We start from the raw sequence: 25,215 nt of genomic DNA on the forward strand, positions 1-25,215 counted from the left end.
CAGCCCCCAGGACAGGAAAGTCCTTAGCAGCTATGCATTTGACAGATGCTAATGTCTAGAATATACAAAGAACTCCACAAACTAAACATCAATAAAAGAAGCAACCCAAATAAAATTGGTATGAAAGTAAAACGAGTTCTCAAAAGAAGAAATACAAACAGCTCAGAAGTATTTTTTCTAATGTTCAATGTTCATAGCCACCAGGGAAATGCAAATTAAAAATGCTTTAAGATTCTGTCTCCCCCAGTCAGACCATCTAAGCTCAAAACAAACAGCAGCAGGTGCTGTTGTGAGTGTGGGGGAAGGGGACATTTACTCACTGCTGACAGGAGTGTGAACTAGTGTTACAAGTATGGAAATCAGCGTGGGTGTTCCTCAAAAAGATAGAATAAACCAGGCCTGCTAGTACATACCTTTAATCCAGTACATAAGGCAGAGGCAGGCAGATCACTGTGAGTTCAAAGTCAGCCAAGTCTACATAGTGAATTCCAGTTTAGACAGAGTCACATGGTGAGATCCTGTCTCAAGCCAAACAACAACAAAAAGCTGGAACTAGATCAACTGTGGGAGCCAGCTGTACCCCTCCTCAGCACATACTCAGAGGACACCAAATCCTACCACACAGACACGGGCTCATCCACGTTCGTTGCTCTATTCACAATAGCCAGGAAATAGCCAGACTAGATGTACATCAGCTGATAAATGGACAATAAAAACACTGCATATTTTTACAATGGAATAGTATTCAGCCGTTAAGAAAAATGAAATTATGAAACTTGCAGTCAAATAGGTAGGGCTGAAAGTAATCATTCTGAGTGAGTAATCATTCTGAGACCCAGAAATTCAAGTGTCCCATGTTCTCTGTCCTGGGTGGACTCTTAAGTTTTGGGTCACTCATTTTCATACATTTCACTCACTTCATGTCTGTAGAAGCATCCCCCTCTTCTCTGTAATTAATTCCATTTTCCTAGTCAGAGTTCAGCACAACTTTCATTATGTAGCTGTCTGTAGGTGGATTTTGTCCTGAAAGCCAGCTCCCAAATAATCACACAGAGACCTGTTATTAATTATCAGTGCTCAACCAATAGCTTAGGCTTGTTACTAACTACCTCCTGCAACTTAAATTAACCCATATCTTTTAATCTATGTTCTTTTACATGGCTCAGTTACCTTTCCTCTGTAAAGGCCATGCTGCTTCCTCTCTGGCTGGCTGGTGACTCCACCCCTCTTCTTCCCAGCCTTCTCTTAGTCTGACTCTCCTGCCTAACCTCTTCCTGCCTAGCTACTGGCCAGTTAGCTCCTTATTAAACCAATGAGAGCAGCACATCTTCACTATGTACAAAAGGATTATTCCACAGCAGCTGTCTACTGTGAGCAAAACTCAGAGTTTTCTGAATAGCCCACAACAGTAAGAGCTGTGGCTAGAAAATACCTCCTGACCTTGAAGCTCAGGGTAGAACTCAAGGAAAGACCCCACCCTTCTGGAGTTGCTGGATGAGGAAGGGTATGATCAACAGGAAAATCCAAAGCCCCTTGTTATAAGGCAGTCACCTCCAGTTGTGAGTGGACAGAGGGGTCACTCACGTGCAGAGAAATGTAGCTTGTTGGGTATCCCCAAACCCTCATGCCACTCTCTCTGCTTTCCGTCAGCTTAGAGGGTGTCTAGGAGCTGAAATGAGCCATGAAATGTGTTTGTACATGGCACAGCACAGTGAGGTTGGTTGTGACAGCAGGTAGAAATAAGCTCCGTCCATAAATTAATTCCATTGTAGTGACAAAGCATTCAGACACCAGGAGGCTGTGGCTGGCAAGCCTGAGGCCCAACTGTGTGTAATTAAAACAGGGGAGTCTTCCTTTCCAGGGACATGAGCCAAAAAAGCAAATAAAATGAATGCTCAAAATGGATTTTCTTTCCCAATTAGTTCAAGAAAATGCTAATTAGGTGAGTATGTTAATGAACATGTTTCTAAACAATAAAGCTGGGTGCCTTGTGCCCCCATCACAGGTACTCTGATGACGCTGGGGTCCAGCACCCACAGTTAGTCTCGTCCTCACAAAACAGGCAGTAAAACCACACTGACCTCCCTTCTGACTCTGCATCTAAATCTAAACAGGGGAATCTAAACATCCAAACAGGAGACACTCCAGCTGGTTCCAGCATAAACTGCTTTAGTTTGTGACCTGCCACCCAGTGAACACACATCACACAATCACACACGCACACACATACCATACACACATACATACATACATCACACACACACACACACAATCACACACGCGCACACACACACCATACACACATACATACATCACACACACACACACACACACACACGCACACGCACATGCACGCGCGCACACACACACATACCAAACACATAATACACATGCATGCACACACATACACACACACCATACCACACACACAGACAGACAGACAGACAGACAGACAGACACCACACAAACAATACACACACACACATACACACACATTCACTTTAGTTTTGTCATAAGTGCTAGATAGTGGTGGGCTCAGTGAGAGGGGAACAGGGTGACTAGTGTCCTGTCTTGGGACACTAGACACTGGGGAGACAGACACTGAATTTCGATCAGGAAAACTAGAGTTTCTCAAATACTGTGAGGTCACTCACACTTACATTTCCTGGTTTCTCTTTCTCCATGGCTGGAAGGGAACATGCCCCAAATTCCTTACAGTAATAAAACAGTGTTATTTTAAGAAAAGAGCAATATGAGATGGCTAGAAGCAATATACTTATATATTTAGTATATACTTATTGGATAAATTTATGACTTAAAATATTAATGTTATGACCGTGAAATATTACTACAAAATCATGATTAGCATAAATCTTATTCAACGTGAGGCATAAAGTCTATGAATATTTCTGAAAACCCACAGAGACATTTCTGGGCCTTTCTCCTTACCATGGGTGGTGAAGATGTGTTCTGGGTGACTGCAAGGACCCCTCTCTTTCCTGTCATTCAGCACAGTTTGTACATTCAAATTCTATAACTACGAAGCTGTTGTGGGAGGAACATGACTTAGTTTGTCGTGACTTACTCTGGCCACTAAGGCTGAGTTTCATGGTATTGAAAACTATGACTTCCTTCTCTATTGGGAAATAATTGTCCAAGCAAACAACATCAACATGACAGTGTTTACTTGGAAGGCAGGTGAGGTATTGTGGAAGGATCTTCATCTCCATACAGATTGGAACACAAAGCCTTAATGCTTCAAAACAAGTTTACAGGTTAGTGAGTATGAAAGACTCGTGGTCCACTGCCGCTTCCGGTTGCCCCACCTGGTAGTATATTTGGTATAAAATGAAATATCTATGGCTGCATGCACTGAGGCACCTAGCCTACCCATGTGGCTGGAAACAGCACCAGGAACCAACCTTGTGGCTCCAAAGACTTGGTAAAAACTGTATGGGAGGTAGGAATTTTAGGGACCATTGTAAGTGCCTTTTTCTGTGTGGTGCCTGGCTGTCCAGATGCTGTGACGGTGACACCAACTGTGGTAGCTGTGCATCCTCGTCAAGGATCAGGCCAGGGAAGTCTGTATTTTCCTAGAAACCAGACAACATCCCCGGGGCTTAAAGAACAGAATCCCAAAGGTAGCACAGTTTTCCTGTTACTATTATAAAATGCCCTGACTTTTGTGTTTTAAGGGTTTTTGTTGTTTTGTTTTGTTTTACTTCAGGGAGACAAGATTTGTTTGGGCTGCAGATCTGAGCCTACCGCAGTGGAGTCAGAGCAGCAAAGGCTTGAGCTTGCAATGCAACCAGGTGCATTAAGTCAAACAGCAGAGAGTAGCCCCGGAGCCATAGCACCCATGGTATTGTCATCAAGCACTACTAAAGGGACATGCAGGCTTCTACACCCACACTTGATAAGTCCCAAGTGTTTGCAGTAATATTTCTAGAAAATGCCCTGGACATTTTTGGAAAAGAATGTCCAGTCTGTCAGTAGTAACTTGCCGTGATTCTGACAAAAGCCCCAGGATTATGACTAAGCTGTAACTGTTGAAAAGGAGCAATGTTTCTGTCTATGTGGCCTTTGAGTCATAGATGACTACAGTTAGCAGCCAAAACCTGAGGAAATGCAGAGTGTGGGCCCAGCTGAGTGGCGGGATTTGTCAATGGTACTGGTTGTACCATATTACTCCTTATAGCAGAGATATCGACCTAGGAGTTTTTATACAGTATTATAAACTGATGGAAATTTGGCATTTCTGGATGCAGGACTTCCACTTAAACACAAATTTGGGAAGGCGGAGGGCAGCTTGGAACTATTCTTCCATGGAAAAGATAATGTCAAACTTGGCATTGTTTTTCTTCTGTGAAGGAAGACTGACCCTGTGTGGAATGAAGTTCCTGTTCCCCAAGTGTATGGCACGTGTAGACGTGAAAGTCCATGTGGAACAATTGGACACATTCATCTCTTAGAAATATGGCTGGACAGATTCCCAGCCTCCGTTTCAATAAAGTGCAACTTTACTGCTGTATTCTAACCTGTGGGACATCTATGGACCATAACTTTCTAGGCCTGGCCAGGAAATCACTCACCCTCCCTCAGCCCCCTCCTCTATCTACCTGCAAATGGAATGCCAATGTCCAGGGCAACTATGGAGGAAGGTACAAGGGGAAGACCCCAGAGCACAGGCAGCCTGGACTGACTCCTGGATGAATCCTTGCAGTGAGTGCTGCAGTCTGAGAATAAGAAGTTCAGCTGCTGAAGGACAATGCTAGTTGATCACCCCTGCTAGCGACACAGGTCAGTGTCCGCCTGGGTCCGAAAGTCATGCTTGGGGTGCAGGAGTTCACAGCAGCCTTCGATGTGTCCCCTAATTAGTTAACCCTGCCACTGTGGCTCTGGAACCAGTGTCTGCAGATGAATAAATAAGTCACGGGCAAAAAAACATTGGACAAACAATAAACAGACGGTCAGAAGTAGGTGCCACAGAGTGCATTGTAGGGCAAGATGGCAGAGTAGCTCCCCCTTGGGCCTCTCTGTGCAAAACAGCCTGAGGCACCCTGAGATGTCTCCTCAGGAGGTGAGACCTCCAGCTCTTGGGTATAGTTCACAAGAGGCCTGGAAAGAGAGTGGCCAGTCCATCTCTACTGTCCAGTGGCTAAGCAGAGAGGAAGGAGACAGAGAGAGAGGACAGTACCAGTAATTAAGTTAGGATCAGGGCAGTGCACACGCTGGGATTGGATGGCTGCAAACAGGGGGAGAGGAGCATCTACCACCTTCTCCATCTTTCCAGGGAACTTGTATCCAGTTGCAATTTTTGAACAATAAATAGCATGGCTCATTTAATACAGAATGACTATGTGCCAAAGATTATTAACTAAATAATGAGAGGCCCCTAAGATGCTAAGTGTGCTTAAGAATTTATTTTGAAAAACAGGAGATAGACAGTTGGCCACAAAGAACATTCTGAAATAACCTCACTGTTAGATAGAAAACTAGAAGAATTTGAAAACAATAAACTATAACCTCTATTAATTTATTTTTAACCAGATGAGATCTACATGCTGCATATAACTCAGTGTCTAATTGTGCGTGGGGGAAACTAAACACAGATCCACTCACATGTCACTCATGAATCCCCACAGATGTCTGTCAAACAGACATCTTGTAATGTAGGGGAAGATGATGCTGCCTCTCAGCCTTATTTCTAAGTTTTAAAAGATTATTTTGTTAACAGTCCTCCTGTTTTTGATCATAGATAATCTTCATAGACAATTCTCAGTCATGGAAAATGGCTGGTCTCATTCTGTATTAGTCTGATGATTTTCAAAAGTGGTTTTAAGTCACCATAAAATTACCCTTCATCATATGGACTGAGAAACTCCCAAGGCCAGAGATTTGACTTCTGTCTGGAAATTTCGTGGAGGTGTCTGAGGCTGGGCTTTACAGACTCCATTATTTGATCATCTAATCCCAAAGCTAGAAGTCAAATCCCTGAGTGTCCAGCTGGTGGCACAGGCAATGCCTTGACAGGCACTTCACTGTCTAGAGGATGCCCAGGTTCTATGGCCTCCAGCGTCTGTAAACACTGAGCCCACAGCTAACCATGGCTCTTTCAAGCATGGCTTCTCATAGTTTAAAGGCAGCCGGTCTTCATGGCTGTCCAGATCGCGCCTTAGCTGCACAGGTGACTGATGACAGTCAATCTCAGAACGAATAGAATGGAATTTCGACTAAACCTTTGCAAATAACTGTACCATGGTGCAAAGTGGAGCATTTATCTAAGTGAAGTCATGAGCCTTCAGGTTCTGGGGTGCTGGTGACTCAGGTACCATCACAAGCCTTGTGGTTTCAGGTTCCCATAGCAGATTGTACTTCTTCACACATTGCCTGAAATAGGGTATTAACAAATACACAGAGTGACTGTTAGCTTTCTCCTGTGAATAAGCTCTGTCCTCTATGGTGACTTTTATCCCACTAATCCATGGATAAGCAGCTGATTTCCATGGAACTGTTTCTAGATTAGCAGTTCCCAACCTGTGGGTCATGACCATTTGGGGGTCACATGTCAGATATCCTGCAAATCAGATATTTACATTATGATTCATAGCAGTAGCAAAATTACAGTTATGAAGTAGCAATGAAATAATGTTATGGTTGGGGGCTACCACAAGGTGAGGAACTGTATTAAAGGACCACAGCATTAGGAAGGTTGAGAAACACTGTCTAGACTAAAGAACCCTTCAAGTTCTGACCAGTCCCTGGCACAGTCTAAATGAAGGCAGTCTTACTCTCTGAGGCTCACACCAAGAAGGTGGGTGAGACACTTCAGTCATGACTGGTACCCAGGGTCATCCTTTTCTAGAAACTCAAGCCTGTGCTTCCTCCCTGAAGTTGCTGGAGGTCTGTGGACTTCATGAAAGCTCAGAGGACAGTGAAATCATCTAGAGGAAGCAGTGTATGACTGAGGGTCACTATTTGTAGTGAATAATTGTCCTGGTTAGTTTTTTTTTTTTTAATCAATTTGACACAGCAAGGAGTTTTCAAACTGTGGGTTGAGACCCCCTTTGGAGTTGCATATCTGATATTCTGCATATCAGGTATTGATATTATGATTCATAACAGTAGCAAAATTACAATTATGAAGTAGCAATGAAAATAATTTTATGGTTATGGGTCAGCACAAAATGAGGAACTGTACTAAAGGGTCCCAACATTAGGAAGATTGAGAACCACTGACCTGGAGTCATGGGAAAGAGAAATTTAATTAAGAAAATGTCTCCATTTCCTAGATTGGCCTCTAGGCAAGTCTGTGAGGCATTTTCTTGATAAAGGACTGATGTGGGAGGACCCAGCCCTCTGTGGAGAGTGCCATCATTGAGCATGTGGTCCTGGATTATATAAGAAAGCAGGATTAGCAAGCCAAGGAGCAAGCCACTGAGTAGGACTCCTCCATGGCCTCTATATCCAAGTTTCTCTTGGGTGTCCTTTTGGCATCCCCTGATGATGGCCTGTTACCTGTAAGCTAAATAAACCCTTCCCTTCTCAAGTTGCCTTTGGTCATGATACTTTATCACAACAACAGAAAGCAAAATATGACAATACAATCCAAATGGAGGAGGGCTAGATTATCTGTTGGGATCCAATATTCATTTTCTAAGAATCTAATTGATGTTCTGTCTTGGACAGGGACACACTGTGGTCAGTGAAAGTATTAAAAAATGTCTAGGATCTCCCAATATCTTCTGTGAAGTTTATTCCTTCTTAAACACTGGTGATATTTTATCCACATACACTTACTCTTTTATTTGACAAGTAAGTTTTTGTTTTTCAGCTCTTATAACAACATCAAATCAACTTACAAATACCCAAAGCAGACCTAATTCTTTCTAGATTTTCTTTCTCTCTAAGATTACAAAACAAATATTTGTGAATTCCCATGGTAACTTTGAGACATCAAAAGACTCTTAGATATGAAAGGTACTCTGACTTTTCCCTATAAATTCTGCTCTGGTTTCAGAATGGCTAAGTGATGAATTAGGAGAGATCTGTGCACTCATGACTGTAGCAATAGCTTGCCTGCCAATTAGACTGTGCCATATTTGATGAGTATTGAAGAAGGTGGCAGAAATTCCTGGAACCTTAGCTCATTAGTAGTCAAGGGCATGATGAAGTCATGAAGCACAGAAAACCGTTCCGGTGAGAACTGGAATTCTTACCATCTAGTAGATAAACAGATGCACAAAATAGCCTTGTCTTGCTCCCATAAGAGCCCCAAATGCCTTCAGATCAAGTTACCACATGATCAATACATAAGCACATATATGGTCTCTCTCTCTTAGCCTAGCCTGGTCTGGAACTTACTATATAGTCCAGGCTAGCCATTAACTTTTGGTGATCCTCCTGCCTCAGTGTTCGAGTGCTGGGATTACAGATATGAACCACCACATCTGGATCCATTTATCACTTTAACAGGGAGATCCAAGTCTCATTCTTATAATATCAGACCCTAAAGTACAGATTCTCATGTTCTTCTGTTTCTTAAACTCGGGGGCATTTGCTGTTAAGCCACATTGTAGTCCAACTTTCTTAAAACCTGCAGATGAGTTCCATCTTAAAGAAAGAGCATGGAGGATGAGAAGGAGGAAGAAAAGGAGGGAGGAAGGAATGGAGGGAGAGAAGGAGGGAGAAAGAAATGGAGGGAGGGAAGGAAGGAGGAAGGAATGGAGGGAGGGAAGGAGGAAAGAAAGAGACGGGAAGACAGGAAGGAGGGGGGGAGTTGACAATTCCCCATCAAATGCTATCAATTATACAAACCCCAAAGCTCAGGGGATTGTAGACTGTGACTCCCAACAGTCACTAGTGTGTCTTCAACACTTTCTCCATGTAGCAAAAAGGAACTTTGGTTCCATAGGACCCAAAGGTATGGCCACTGTGTAACACAGAGAGACATATAATCATAGTTACTTAGATACTCAGACCAAGATCATTAACCAAGATTTTTATATTCAATTTTACTTAGAAATTACCCAGGTAACCAAAGATTGTCCATTAATTAATTTGATTTTAAATTGGCATATGGTTTAAAAAGTTGAAAGCCACATTCAAGCAGGTATTCAGCAAACAAAATTGATATAAAAGGTTGTCAGTATTATGCAGCTCAATTTATTTTAGAATAACTCAATTTAGTTGAAAATTTTACATTCCTCGATCCTAAATATAACATATGAACAATATTAGCTAATCTGGTAATTATTAGAAAGTTTAAGAAATTCAGATTAGTCTCTTCAAGAAAAAGAAATCAAACCTTACTTTAAAAAATGTTGTATTATCGGCCAGGTGGTGGTGGCACACTCCTTTAATCCCAGCACTTGGGAAGCAGAGGAAGGCAGATCTCTGTGAGTTCAAGGCTAGCCTGGTCTACAGAATGAGTTCCAGGACAGCCAAGGCTATTACACAGAGAAACCCTGTCTTGAAACGCCCCCCAAAATGTATTATACTCCCCATTGAGAACCCCAAAAATTACATACAACCATTGTTTCATCAAAAGCCATTAAACCTGCCTGATGTAGATTACTTTGTTTGTATTTCTGTGATTCCTTAACAAACTCAAGGATTTTCTAAACCTGGCTCATTTAATATATTAGAAGTGTAGTTTCTTTAATTGGAGGGAAATTCTAGGAATATTAGATTAATGTAAGTACTTAAAATCTCTATGAGCCAATTAATTAAGAGATATCATATTCTAATTTATTAATGCCTTCCAGGAAAAGCCTCTCTCTCTCTCTCTCTCTCTCTCTCTCTCTCTCTCTCTCTCTCTCTCTCTCACACACACACACACACACACACACACACACACACACTCATACACACATTCACAGACACATGCACACACATACACTCATCCATGCATGCACTCACACATACACATGCACACTCCTACACACACACACACACACACACACACACACACACACACACACACACAGAAATAAAGTTTGCCCCGATCACATGCATGTAGGTGTACAACCTTGAGCTTCCCTCCTGGAGACTCAGAGGAGAACGGACAGGAGCTGAGCATGCTCACTGCCCACATCTGAAAGGCTACTCTTTGTGTCACAGATGACCACACAGTCCTGGAGGTCAGAAGTCAGAAGATGAATGGAAACAGCCAACAATCTAGACTTTTGACCATTTCTCATCCCATCCGGGATTGCCAGATGAGCAGTGACACCTGAGTCCCAGTCACTGTAGCCTACAGAAGGTAAGTAATTGATCAGCCATAAACAAAGACCAGAACTGAAGCTGGATCCAAATAAAAACAGAGGCGGGAAGTGGAAGCAAGAGAAAGATGGAGAGAGAAAGCGGGGACGCTGGAAAGAGCCGGTTTGGGATCCAGGCCAGGAGCCAAAATAGCTGTGTCAGCTGCAACACCACACAATGCACTTCCTTGAGCACATTTTAATTGGTGCAGACAGGTTTCACTGAAGCCTCCAAACTGACAACTGTAATGACTTCAGTCCTCTAAAGTTAAAAACACACAGATACGGTGTGGGTCTGTGTCAAGGACTAACTGAGTCATCAATCTGGGAAGCTGTCAGATTGTCAATCTACTTAGAGAAATGAACGTGTTCCCAGGAGGAGTCACCTTATCCTGATGCTCACTACTTTATTTCTGGTCAGTTTCCATTTTGAGGAAATGGAGCTATTTAGTTTACAAAGACATGTCTTCTGAAATATAGTGGTTGTTGCATACCGTGGAAAGCTGAAAAAATGACCACCAAAGATGTCAGTACCCTCACCCCTGGAGCCGGGTACCTGGCAGGTTCACAGTATAATTACTTTGCAGATTTTCTTGGCTGAGGATCCTATAATAAAAAGGGTCTTAAATCGTCTAAGTATGATCAGTTGGACCATACAAGTCTTCTTAAGTGGGAAAGGAAGGCAGGGGTAGATCAGAACAATGCTGACCTACTGTGAGGATGAAGGGGTACCATTCTGACCTACTGGTACCTGCTGTGAAGATGGAGGAGGGGACTAGCAGGCCAGAACAAAGGACCATGCAATACCACAATACCTGCAAGAAACTGATTTTTTTTTTTTTTTAGTTAGAATGATGGGAAGTAGATTTCTTCCTAGAATTTCCAGAAAGGCACAAGACACCTTAACCTTAGCCTGCTTGGCTCTGCACCAGACTTCTGACATCCAGAACTGTATGATTGCTATTGGCTTCAGTCATTAAGCTCGTGATAACAATAGGAAATAGACACAGTGGGACAGACAGAATTTGCTATTGTTCTACAGGATGACAAAGCTAATTACTGATGTTATCTTTCTAACAATCTAATGGCCCTCTGATTTTGTAACTACTGGGGAGGGCAAAGCCAAACACCGATACATTATTCTAAACAACTGGCTCATTCTTGAGTAGTTCTGTTGGGACACTGCAGTGTGACACTGAGAGAACATGTCAGTCACCCTTTGCCTTCACCAACTAGGTAAGGTTGGGAGGCAACTTTTCATCTCATAGAATATAAGATCCATAAGGGCAAAGGTTGTGTTTATATCAATTCACATAGAGGTACCAGGGTTTAGTATAATGCCTGTGTGATGTAGATCCAGGCATATTTATTGAATAAGAATGACCCTACAAATCCTTATCTTTATTTCTGGCTGTAAATGGGTGATCAGTCACACTGATTCCTCCTATTCCTTGGGTGTAAACCTGCCAACCTCTCCCCCACAGTGAGACTTCTGCACTTACTTGCCTCTGCTGTAGCCTAAACCCCACCGGACAAACTAATGTGTAAATGGTGCATCGTGTCTTAGCTCTAACTACACATCGTCTGGGGTCTGGCTGTTCTCATCCTTGCATTCATTCTCTCAGTTCTTAGAGCCCTGATACCATCTTTTCACGGCGCCTAAACATGATGTTATCTGCCTGTATGTACCCTCCTCTGTGGTCTAATGCAACAAAGTCACCATTTCAGCATCTGGATTAGAAGGTGTGGCTCTGCAGTTGGGAGCTGTGTCATTTTAGATAAGCTGACCTTATTTTCTCACTTGTAAAGGAGAGGCAATATTAAATCTGCCTAAGATGGGTATGGATTCGATGTCCAGGGCTTTGGCAGAGCTTGGTGCACAGGCAGTACATAGGAAGCTCTTTCATGTTATGTGTTCTATGCTGTTAACCTACCCTTAGTGTCTGACACAGAATAGCTGACATACTGCTCGGTGTGCACGGGGTCGTTTGTGATGTTCACAGAGTGCTGTGACCTGAGATGAACTGTGTGAGCAGAACTGTAGACAAAACAGCATTGTCTGTATAATGAGAGAAGCTGTCGAAAGAGACTCTGCTTCAAAGCTAGGAGAGACATCATCCTCTACTTCTGAAAGATGCCTGGAAGCCAATGTGCTGGTGTGGTGGGTATTGTGTTCCCTGAAATATTGTGTGTTCCCCGAAATAAACATATCTGGGGTCAGAGAACAGACAGCCACTAGAACAAAGCCAAAAATGGTGGCTAGAAAATAGAAAGAGTAAGCCATAGCAGAAGTTGGGCGGTGGTAGCACACGCCTTTAATCCCAGCACTTGGGAGGCAGAGCCAGGTGGATCTCTGTGTGTTCAAGGCCACTTTAGAAACAGCTAAGCATGGTGACCCACGCCTTTAATCCCAGAAACCCAACCTTTAACCCCAGGGAGTAGGGGCAGAAAGAGAAAGGTATATAAGGCGTGAGGGCCAGGAACTAAGGAGTTAAACATTTTAGTTAGTTAAGCATTTGGATGGAGAAGTATTCGGGCTTTGGAGCAGCACAGTCCAACTGAGAGCCATTAGGAGGAGGACTCAGAAGCTTCCAGTCTGAGGAAACAGGACCAGCTGAGGGACTGGTGAGGTGAGGAAACTGTGGCTTGTTCTGCTTCTCTGATCTTCCAGCAATCACACCAATAACTGGCCTCAGGTTTGTTTTTATTAATAAGAACTCTTTGAGATTCATGCTACATGCTGGTGCCGCTGAACAGTGCTGGAGACTCCAGCCCAGCTCCTAAGCCTTACTTTGTTACAAAGACAAGCATCTTGTCCTCTGGAAGAACCATGGACTCTCAACAATGGCAGTCCCGTGCCACCCCACCCCCACCCCGGGCTCTGCCTCAGTCTCTGCCTCACTCTCTACCCTTCGCCCAACCCCACCATGGTGTCCTAGATCTGGAACTTCTCTAGAACTCTTGAAACCTATTAGAATGACCCTGGGAATCAGTCTTTGAAATTCCCAGGAGCCCAGTCAGGCCTAGGATGTGTCTTCTAGGACTGTGGAAGCCTGTTCTTGCTGGGGAGATCCAGTGTCCATCTCATCTCTTCTTCGGTAACTGGGTTGGTCGCTAGCTGAGCCAACAGACCTTTGGGTGTGCAGGTTGAGCACTGTCCTCCTCCAGCCCTTCTGCCTAAGGCTGGGAAGTACTAGGCTGTTTGATAGCATCATGGAACTCTGTCAGAAGCTCATGGTGGCTTTACCAAACTCCTGACTCTTTTGTCATCTTGAAGACCCCTTAGAGTGGAAAGGGATCATCTATAAATTAAGAATAGTCATCTTGCAGATATCCCTAGAGCCAGCATGGATTTTGTCCATGGAGACAAGCTATAACCATTAACATATGTCTTTAGAGTCCTGATATTATTACTGGTGTGGGCTGCCTCCAAGGAGCTGGGAAGAACCCTCATTGATAGCCAGCCAAACCTTCCTATTTTCCATCTGTTATTAGATAAGGTTTTATAATCGTTACTTTTGTGGTTCATATTAAGATGCTTTTATTCCCCTACTATGAGAGAGCAAAAATGCTACATAAATATAATCATAAAAAAACTAAGTGGAACCCCTGAATTATTACTTTGCCTCTGAGCAAAGAAATCTGGGAAAGGTTACAGCCTATGAGAGGTTGTGTCTGCAACAGGCACAGAGACCAGGTCCTGGGTTCCAGATTTCTAGGCCATGATATCATCTGATCTGCACTGCACCCTGTGCATTTGGCCAGGGTAGGTGTTCTGGGGCAGACACTTAACAGAAAGGTGCGGTTCCTAGTTTACATCCCAGAAATGAGGCCTTTGACATGCTTAGAGGGACAGGTGAAGGAAGTGCCAGAACCGTGCCGAGGCCTGTTTCCTTCCCATCTATCTAGCATGATATTTGAAGTGTCACTGTCCCAGAAAGCAGCCTGCTTGAGCTCAAGATGCTGCCAGAAACCACAGCACCTACAGGCACTGCTGTGCAATTTCAAAAAATAGCTCCATGTCTTCCTGTTGTGAAATATTGCCTTGGGTTGACCTCAGGAACAGATAAGGTTTTCAAATATGTCCCCTTCTTTCCAACATCCACTCTCTCCCAGATGGCTAGGGAGGAGGAACAGAGATATCATGGAGAGGACAAGGTCACACTTTGACAAGAACTAAAAGAATGGAATGTGTCAAGTCCCCTCTCCTGGTTTCTAAGTTGTGATTTGAATTGTTCATTCTCTGCTCTCAGATGTGTCTGGCTGAGCCAGCCCCATCTCCAGGATCCTTGTTCCTGCTCTAGCTCTGCTTCCTCCTCCTCATGTTCCACTGTGTTGGGGTATAGTAGCCTGAACATGACACTAACCAGAGGGAAGATCCCGAGAGGTTTGGGCACTAGTCCCACATGGCCAGTTGCCGACAGTAACTTTTCCTGGCTTCTGTCAAGTTGCTGTCTGCCCCCCATCCCCTGCCTCTGAATTCCTCCAGGTCTTGGTACTTACGGTCCAGAAAGGGGAGGATTCAGACTCAGACTGGCTATAGTAGTGGACCAAGTAGTCAGTCGAGAATGTAATTAGCTGGGGTTGGGGTGAGGGGTGGGGCTGGGGTGGGGATGACACAGCCCAGGAGGTAAAGGCGCTTGCTGAACAAGCCTGACAACCTGAGTTCTATCCCCAGAGAGAACTGACTCTTGCAAGTGGTTCTTTGTCTCCATTTACATAATTCATGCACACATGCACATACACCAATAAATAAATGTTTATTTTTAAAAGATGTTTGATTAGAATAGTCAAGGAAGCAGGAATACAGTGGGCCAGGGAAAGCAATGTCTTGTTTTCAGCACAAGGCTTAGATTTGCCCTCCACTGTGCTTCCTCTGAGCAGACACTTCTAGCAAAGGGGAGAGCTTTCCTCAGAAGCCCATTTTACCTCAAATTTAATCTGTATAAGAATATATATAGGGCTGGAGAGATGGCTCAGAGGTTAAGAGCACTGCTTGCTCTTCCAAAGGTCCTGAGTTCAATTCCCAGCAACCACATGGTGGCTCACAACCATCTGTAATGAGATCTGGTGCCCTCTTCTGGCCTGCAAGGATATGTGCAGACAGAACACTGTATACATAATAAATAAATAAACCTTAAAAAATATATATATATAATATATGTAATATATATTATATATAATATATAATAAGGCTGTATGCATAGGAACTTAAGCAATCCAAATTTGAAAAGTTTACTAGCTAACAGTGACCTGCCAATGCTTCCCTGAGAGGGAATCACTGGTTTGCTTCTGGCCACTGTCACCCATTGCCCTTTGCATCTGTCTTTAGAGCCCTTAGCTGGCCCAAACTAGGGCAGCCACCTCCATAATCTTATATCTTTACTGCTAATTGATACCAACATTACCTTTACAACCTGATTCAGGGACTTGGCTGGTCCACCCATTGTTCTTTATGTCATATGTTTGGGGGCCTGTTGGTCAGTCCATAGCCCCAGCACCTAGAGAACAGTAGTAATTATTTGAATTGTTTGATTCTGTTGTATAAGTAATAAACACACCACCGGTCCCTAGAGCCCTCTCCCATCACCACGGTGCCTCCTGGTCTGAAGGTCAAAGGTTAACACTGGGTTCAGTTAGAAAGCCCTCCTTCTTAGTTTAAACTCACTCACCCCATACAACAGAAAGAAGCAGAAATGTGTTGGTCGTGGGCTATGCCAAGGAGATACGGCGTGAGGGGAGTCAGAAGCACTTGTTCCTCCTTGGTCTTCCCTCATGGCCTGCAGGGTGTCCCATTCATCATGAGGACAAAACACACAAGAAATCTAGGGAGTTACAAAGGAGGGATATGTGTCCAGAGTCCCCGACAAATCGTGCCACCCACAGCTGGTACTGGTGCCCCCCGCCCCTCCCCGTCCCCTCCCTGAAATCCCAGGTGGACAGCAGACCAGATTTCTCAGTGTCTCACCAGTCTGCTACATGCTGCTTTGTTCCTGTCTGTTTGGTGCTGCTATAACAAAATACACAAGACGGGTAATTTATAAGGGAGAAGCATTTGCTTTCCTGCAGTTCTAGAGGCTTGGAAGAGCAGAATCCAGGCATAGCTGATTGCATTTCTTTGGAGAAGACTGTTCACTGCCTCCAAGATAGCACGTTGGTCCTGCATCCTCTGACATGGAAGAAGGCTGTGTGCTCACACAGTGGAAGGTTCAAAACCTAACTGCTGCTGAGGAGAGGACCTAAGGGCGAGGGCCAGAATCAAGCCAATTCCTTCACTACCTGCAGCTGCCCCCATCTCTAGGATGCCCTTGGCAGACCTTGAACAGTTCTTCACACTGCCTAGCACACCGTTCTCTCTCAGATTTTCTGACCTTTGAGAGAACCAAAAACAGTGGGCACAGATGGAGCAGGATGGCACTAACAGAACAGCAGGGACCAGGAAGGTACTGGCCTCTCCACCATCCACACAAAGACAAACAGTGGCTGTGGTGGCCACGGCAGCAGAGTTCTGACAACAACAATACCCAGTGCCAGCTGTTTTACAGATATCAGCGTGCTGGCCTCTGCAGAAAGTGCACACGAGGCCAGAAGGAAACATCACCTTGGACCGGAGCCACCACCTCACACAGCCCTCACTCTCCTCACCTGCAGTTCCTCCAGGGTGACACATGGCTACCCCATCACCTCCCACCCCTCTCAGGCTGAACACTGCCTATAGACCAGCCTATCTTAGATGTGAAGTGTTCCACAATGGACAGACTGATGCTCCCAGTCAGGCTCAGTAGTTTATGTGTCTCAATTCCCTTTCCCTTTCTTGCCTGGGATAGCCATCCAGGTGCTTATTGCCTTGTGTTTGGGATACAGCCAAACTCTTCCTGCGCAGGGAGGACATTGTGGAGCTCTCTGCTTATTCCGGTCTTAGCTGTGTGAGGGCAACGGAGACACAAAGTGGGGAGGTGGAGAGGAGCATGGCTGTCATTTGGGTCACTGTTCAAGTGTTCCAGTTCTGTCACAGATACTTTTGGGAAGTGTGATTGTTCAGTCAGAGGTCTACAGTCCTGCTAGCCTCCCTAGCCACAACCCCGTGCCTCAGATGGCAGAACCTTCTCTTTCACTAGAGTGCATGCAAGTTCCCAGGGCTAGGTGAAGCAGACACCAGGACTGAATGCTCGGCGTGAGGGAGCAGTCACACACTATTGAGCAGGTGCCTCCTGTGACCTGTGAGGAAAGTGTCACAGATGGGGAAAGCCAAGCTCGCAGAAGCTACATAGGCTCCTCAAGCCCACATAAGGGTTGAACTCCAGGACTTGGTAGATACACAGAAAGTATTTATTGTATTTTACCAGGCTTCCTTGGAGCTAAGCAGAGGGCTTGAGCAATTTGCTGAAATGTCCAAACCTGGAGTCCTGCCAAATTCTCACCAGAACCCTGATTTCCACTGAGGTTTGAAGTGAGGTATCCCTCATGTGCACTTCTTTGAAAGGCTGCTGTGCAGTCTTGGGAATTTGTGGAACTTGGAGGAGGTGGAGCTTGCTGGAGAAAGGGGATGACCAGCAACAGGCCTTGGGGTTTTATGCCCAGCCTCACTTCCTTTTTACAATCCGCTTGCTGGTCACCTGACCACAGTTGCACTGTGACCACCTGACCTCCTGCTGCGGTCTCTCCAACAGGAGGGACTGTATCCTTTAAAACTGTAAGCCAGGGGAAGCCTTCCTCTTCCTCAAATACTTCCTGTCCTGTGTATGATTGCAGCAACAGGAAAAATGACAGCATTGTTTCATTCTTGGGAGTTTTAGAGGAAAAAACCCAAATCTTCACAGATGCCAGAGAAGCACAGGGGGAACTCAGGCTGGCATGCTAGGCTGGCACTGGCTTACCACTGAAAAAGGGAGCTCTGGCAAACTTAAACCCCAGCCACCCCCTGCAAGCAGTAATCCAGCTCAGAGATTCCAGGAAAAGGGGCTGAAGTCAAAGGAAAATTGGTACTTACTCCAGAGGGTGTGATGAGTGGGTATCAGGGTGACATTGAGACCCTGGTCTATTAGGGTTGGCTTTATCTTTGCATTGATGTGGTAGATGCCAGCTCCGGGCTGCACTTGAGTTTTCAGCCATGAAACCAGCATTTCTCATAGACTGGTGGTCAGGGTCAGATAAATTAACCTCCTATAAGTGCTAAAATTGTGAAAACACCTCTGCAGGTGTGAATAACAGCCCCTGCCCCAGAAGCTCACAACTACCATGATCTGTGAGGAACAAAGGCATAGATAGGGTGTGAACCATTCACCAACACCTGCTGGCCAACAGGCACAAAGCACAGGACTCAGGAAGCTTGTTACTTCTCATGGGGCTGTGAGCTGGCTTGTGGCCGAAACAGGGTAGGGCACCAGTCAGGATGGCCGCAATGTTCATCTCCCCAACACAGAAGATGCTGTGAGGTTGTCTGACAGGGTCTCAAATGCAGGTTCACTGTAGCTCTTCTCTGCAGCTTGCAGAGAGGCTGTCATCCGAGGAAGAGCATGTTTACACAGGATGGTTCCCAGACCTAGCAGGAGCAGAAAGTCTCGGGAAGCCAGATCTTAGTAAATTCCCCCAAAGAAAGCATTCACCCCTGACTGCTGGGAAGTGAAGGTATTCTAAAGAGACATTTGGTCCCCTCCTTTTGGCTGTCTGACATTGAGACAATAGGTCCCAAGGAACTGGATTTCCCCAGGAATCTCACACGGGTAGAAGGAAAAAGCTGTCACCTGGTGCCATCCCCAGGAGGACGTGTCTCCAGAAAGAGATTTCACACAGTTCTGACAACTTGCCAGACAAGTATGCCGGAGAGCCTGGAGCCAAGACAGTGCTGGGCAGTGATGGGCAGAGCCTTGCTTGAGGAGAAATGCTTGGTTGTACATGTCTCTTGCCTTCAGTTTAAAACTAAGCCTCACAGCCTGGGGGAGTGTGTAGCCCCTGGACCTCTCTGTTCCTTTCCCCAGGGTGGCCATATTGAATATATCTTCCTGTTTTCTTAAAGTCTTGCATACCTACTGAGGACTGATAGGTTGCCTCACCTAGATGTTAGGGCTACCAAGGCCCAGGCTTTGATTAGTATTTCTAATGACAACACCTAGCTATTGATGTCTCTGGGAATGGCTTTAGCTGCAGAGAGTCACTAGCCTGTTTTCACATCGCCCAGCGTGGTAGTTTGACTGAAAATGATCGCCATAGCCCCATAGGGAGTGCATGGCCTTATTAAAGTAGAGGTGGCCTTGTTGGAGGAAGTGCATCACTGGGGGTGAGCTTTGAGGTTTCAGATGCTCAAGCCAGGCTCAGTGTCTCTCTCTCTCTCTCTCTCTCTCTCTCTCTCTCTCTCTCTCTCTCTCTTTCTACTCCCTATAGAGCTTGAGGTGGAACTCCCAGCTACTCCTCCATTGGAACTCAGCTCCTCCTCCCACAGCCTTGCTTCAACCCCACTTCCTGTCACAGGTGATATGAATTCACAACATGCCCCCACAGTTGGGTATGGCCACGCATGCCTGGCGGGACCTAGTCACTTCCACCTAGTCATTTCCAGGCCAAACACCTGGCGTGGCCCAGGACCATGGCTTAACGCAGTTGCAAAGGCAACACAACCACATGATCTATGCACATGTGTAAAATAGCCACATGGGCCTGTGTGCGCAGGCACGGCCCAGCCTTTATAAGCCGGTGCCATGATTCCCAGGCCCCCTTCACTCACGTGTCTTTCCGCAGGCCTGTGAACATCTGTCTCTTTGCCTTATCTTAATAAAACTCTTGTTAGTGGATTCTGTCGTGTTTTGCGACTTTTCCTCTCAAGGTAAGAGGGTGGCTGAAACCAACAACAGATATTCCTTTCTGGTAGAAACTTCCTGCTCCATTCCTGGTCTCAGCATCTTTTTGAGAGATTCCATGCCACCTCAGTGCTAGACGGTGTGTGAGGAGTGGGGACCCCTGAGAGTGTGAGTGTGAGGAGTGGGGACCCCTGAGAGTGTGAGTGTGAGGAGTGGGCTGCCAGAGAGCAGCACATACTAACAGCATGGCTCTTATTCTTCCTGTAGGGAGGGAGACATATGGGCAGCTCATTTCAGATTCTCATCTTCAAGAAGTAAACACATACTGTCACCCCCTGGTCACGAGTCAGTCAGCACAGTGGTCCCTTGTCAGTGCTCAACTTGCCTGAAGGGCAATCACAAGGGTTAGTTCACACCAACCTGGCCACCAGCTTCTCCATGGATGACTCTTAGATGCCTTGTTAGCAACCTTCACAGTTTTCCTTCCATCTGTGGCTGCATCCATCCTAGACACAAACCACAGAGCAGATCTCAGCACCGCTAAAACTTTCGGTGGTTCTTCCTGCTTCTGGACTAAAACTGGGACTACTTAACTCAAGCTGCAATCTTCTCAGCAGCCTGGCCCCCACACTCCAGGCACCGAGCCAGGCACTGGTGACATGGCAGCAAGCAGAACAGAGTAGGTGGTGATGAATAATTGTCACACCACTATGCAGAGGAATAGGAAGTGTCCCGCATAGATAAGGAGAGGAGAGGAGGGAGCCAGGTGGTGAGAGGTCTCCGTATCAAGATGACTTTCAGTAGACAGAAAGGACTTTGAGACAGGAAGACACATGGAGTATGTGAGCCAGGGGGTGGCAGAGGAGGCCCAGGGCAAAGGCTTGAGGTGAGTGCTGTGGGATGTTCAGGTATGTCAAATGTGTTGCAAAGATGGGACCCTGGGCAGTGGGAGAATGGAGTCTTTGGGTGGGAAGACAGCAGTTTTGTGGAGAAATCAGTGTAACTTGGATGTGTCAAGTTCAAAATTTCATCTTGTGTCACACTCTTGTATTCACACTATTTATCCATTAGTTGCCTAAAAAGCGATCTTGTATTACCCCAGGGCCTTTGCACGTGCTGTACCCCTCCCACATAGGAGTGGGGCTCAGTGGGGTGAGAAGGCAACAGGGCTCTGGCCACCAAGCACCTTCTCCTCTCAAGTTCCAGTGTTGCTGCCAATTCCTGCTCGAGTTGAAAATAGTTCGGAACCACATCTACCTTTCCTTGTTTTTAATCATGTTTATCGCCATCCATCACTGCTGGTTTGTCAGCTGGTAAGAGTTAGATTCTGTCTCTTGGGCTGCCTCGCACCAGCTTGGAGCCTGCCATGTGGTGGATGCTCAGTAAACATTTGTTAAGGTAACTTAACGATGGGTGTGAATCATTTCTTTGTACCCCAGTGGCTTCCTGCCAGGGAGAGATGTCACCAATGATTAGGCAGATGAAAAGGGACAAGCATAGATAAGGCCCTGTGTGCATCTTTGGGGTGGCTGGGTTGGGGTAGGAGCAGAGACAGGATGTGGCAGGGAGAGCCGTGCAAGGTCAACTAGATAGGACAGGGCAGAAGGGAGAGCTGTGCTTGGCAGGGCCAGGAAGGAGCTGGGATAGGGCCTGGAGGAAGGAGAAGAGGGGTGCAGGCCCAGGCCAGGGTGAAAGCTACACAGACTTACCAGGCCTAGGGCAGGGACCACAGAGCATGGAAGTTCAGCCCCAAACACTCCAGTAGCTCCTCCTTGGGGGTGGGGTAGAACTGCAACCCTGTCAGAATGCACTGCAGGTGGCAAACAAAGGCCGCTTGCCAGACACCAGAGAAGAAAGCTCACAGCCAGGTCTAGTGTTTTCTCAGTCCTGCGTGAGCTCCACAAATCCCGGAAATACTGTCAAAGCTTGTGATGCTGACCAGGCGGGTGACTTTGAGTACAATGGGAAGACTGACCCTTCCCCATCCCTAGTCAAGTTTAGGCGTCAAGAATCAAAAGGATATCAATGTGCTCTCTCTACATCAGCCTTTACCCATCCAGGACAGCTCCCTGACCAAACCTAGAAGTTTCTCTGAGGTTGGGGACAGTGACATCATTTCCATATACTGTTTAACTTTTCTTAGGGAGACATCAACAAACCGAAGGGGGCAAGCATAGAGAATGGGTTAGCAGCCTAGGACTCTACTTGGTATGGGTTGTGTACACACCCCTCTCCCAGTAATGTACCTAGCAGCCCGAGACCCTTGCCTGCACTTACTATGCACACACCCCTCTCTGAACAATGCACTTAGCAACCTGTTAGCAACCTAGGACCACTGCTTACATTGAGTCACATGCATACCACAATGGACAACACAGTAGAGTTCCCTTCCCCTTACCAACCATCAGACTTAGATGAGTCTGTTCATTTGTACTCAGATAAATGCCGGGTATGAGAGTAAAAAGGCCAATCAAGCTTGAACTGGTTTGGGGTGCATGTGCAGTAAAGCAAACTGTATCCTCAAAGTGAACTTTTAGGGAGAACCCCCTACTTACCATCTTATGCCTTTGTATAATTGATCATGCATATCATTAACAGGTACATTATGGGAAGAAACATGCACAGTGAGAAATGGTTATATAATAATCTGTCAATCAAAATAGAAAAACACCCAACTATAGCCTTGGTAATCCTCCACTCCCCTTTAGTCCCTGTTGAAAAAAGCTCCAATCAATATCCCGGGCCCTTGAGCACCTTCAGTCACATGGTTGCTGTCAATCTTGATAGTGTATCCTTCTCTAATCTGTACTATTGTTTTCCTTTGAATAAAATATTCTAACTACTTTGTAATCTGTGCAGTCTATTCATTCTTGAAGGAGACAAGGAAGACCTGGAAATCCAGGGCAGATAACTAGGGCTGTCCTCTAATGCTAAAGCATGTGATGATGATGGATGACCACAGGAAGGATTGCACCCAAGTCTAGGTTGGTGAACCAGTTTATTTGGGTTGCTCACAGCTGTGTCACCAAAAAGGCCACAGGAGTATGGTTGATGAGTCAGGGCAGCTGAATCATTGGAGACCCCTGTGTACCTTACAGGTGACCTCACTGCGTTCTCCCCTTGCCTGGCATTTATGGACTGTTTGCATAAGCTCAGTGAGAGGCCTGTGCACCTTATGACTTTCGGGTGAGTCTCTGGAAACTCCTCCGTCCCTCCATGTAGAAACAGCTACACCCCTTGTCACCAAGGGAAGTAGAGAGCTGTCATCTCTGAGCAGGGCTAGACAGGGATGGGACAGGAAGCTAGAATGGAGGCAGGGCCTGTCTGTCAGGCTTCCTTGGAGCTGTGGGGAGGGTTGGGCTTTGTTTAGCATTAGAGGCTAGTGGAGTAAAGCTTGGCTGGACCCGTGGGTGCCTTGGCTGTGGGGTGTCTTTCTTAAACTTCCAAGCCCCTGAAATGTGTGCTAGCTGGGGTGAGTGCTGGGGTTATATGTATACAGGGTAGACCCCTCCTTCGGCAGCAGCATTCGTGGGAAGGTCCCAGGTCTCTCCAAGATGATTGGAGGCATATCCACAAGAGTGAGACTTTGGAGAGGATTGGCTCTGGGTAGCTTTCTGTCCTGTATTCTCAGTCTTTGGAACCTGGGGAGAGTGTTTTCCTGGATCATCCTCCCTAGCTGATGTCAATTTCCTGCCTTCCTAGTCCACAGTCCCAATTTGGTCCTTTATTGTCCCCTGGTGGCCATCTAGGCTCACTGCCTGCAGAATTGACTGCTTCCCCCTTTCCCTTGAGTGACAGACAGACACTCCTTAAGCCTGGATGGCTTCAGAGCTGTTTGCCCCAGCAAGAGCATAGCATGGTTTACCGCAGAGGACACATTTCAGTCTCTGTGGGCGTCTGGAAATTTGACAGTACTAAGCACTTGTATATGTGCTTTGCCCCTACACACATTCCTCTGACAGTGATACAGTCTAGGGGTCTTGATCCGGTTTGCTTTATCTGTCCGCTAAAGAATTAAAAGGTAGGAAAATTCTCAAGCACAGTGGAGAAATCTCAGATGCTGCAGACAGAATCAGCAGTTGAAGAAAGGTGTTTGCTGGGGATGAGGAAACACACACATGCACACAGGGAAAAAGACCCTCTGCAAAGCAGATGGGGGACCCAGAAAGCCAAAACATCCAGTCTCTTTGAGGGGGCTGGGAGCTTAACGTCTCTGAAGAGTTTTCCTCCCCTAATTCAGGTTGGTCGGCATGGAGACTGGATGATTGACTGGCTGGCAATTGTTGTGTGACACACCCAAACTTGTTGAGATAGTCCAGCAGGGGCCCAGCTGGCTGGAGACAAAAGCCCACAAGACCTTGCTTTAAGCTGACAGGCTTTTGTCTCCAGCCAGGAGGTCTAGGAAGAAGCCAGCCATCTTAGAAATTCATCACTTTTATTATCTAGCCATAGCATTACCTAGCATGGCCCCCTCCCTATCTGTCTGCCTACAGGTAGTCTGTCTAACTCCTGGTCTCTCAATAGTTTGTATATTAGGCATAGGAAGAGAGTAACACCATCCATCTTTGATAAAAATAAAACAATTATAACAATATACTGATAGTATGAAAGCTTGACAGTGGTTCTGATAGCCAAGACAGCTTTTTGTTTTGTTTGGTTTTAATTTTTTCGAGACAGGGTCTCTCTGTATAACAGTCTTGGCCATCCTGGAACTCATTCTGTAGACCAGGCTGGCCTTGAACTCAGAGATCCACCCTAGCTGACACATGCTATATGAAAACTGGAGACAGCTTGCTCCCTTTAGCCAGAACCCAGTGCTGAGCATATAGAAGTTGTGTGTAAACTGTAGAGTTAGTTAGACATGTAGCTTTTGTCTTTTACTCTCCTTTTCATACAGTTTGTTTAGTTTGTTCTTTGTGTTCTGTGTGCACTTGATTTAGAACCTGTTGATTGGGACTGGAGAGATGGCTCTAAGTGTGCAGATTGTTCTCGCAGAATACTGGAGTTTGGCTCCCAGCACCCACATAGATCTACACACAACCACCTGTAAGTCCTGCTCCAGAGGACCTGACATATCTCCTGGGCTCGGCAAGCATTGCACTCAGGTGCACAAGTCCTCACAGACTCACACGTATGTATATATAATTCAAAATAAAAAT

This window comes from Onychomys torridus, chromosome 5 (assembly GCF_903995425.1).
Source record: "Onychomys torridus chromosome 5, mOncTor1.1, whole genome shotgun sequence".
Taxonomy (NCBI): domain Eukaryota; kingdom Metazoa; phylum Chordata; class Mammalia; order Rodentia; family Cricetidae; genus Onychomys; species Onychomys torridus.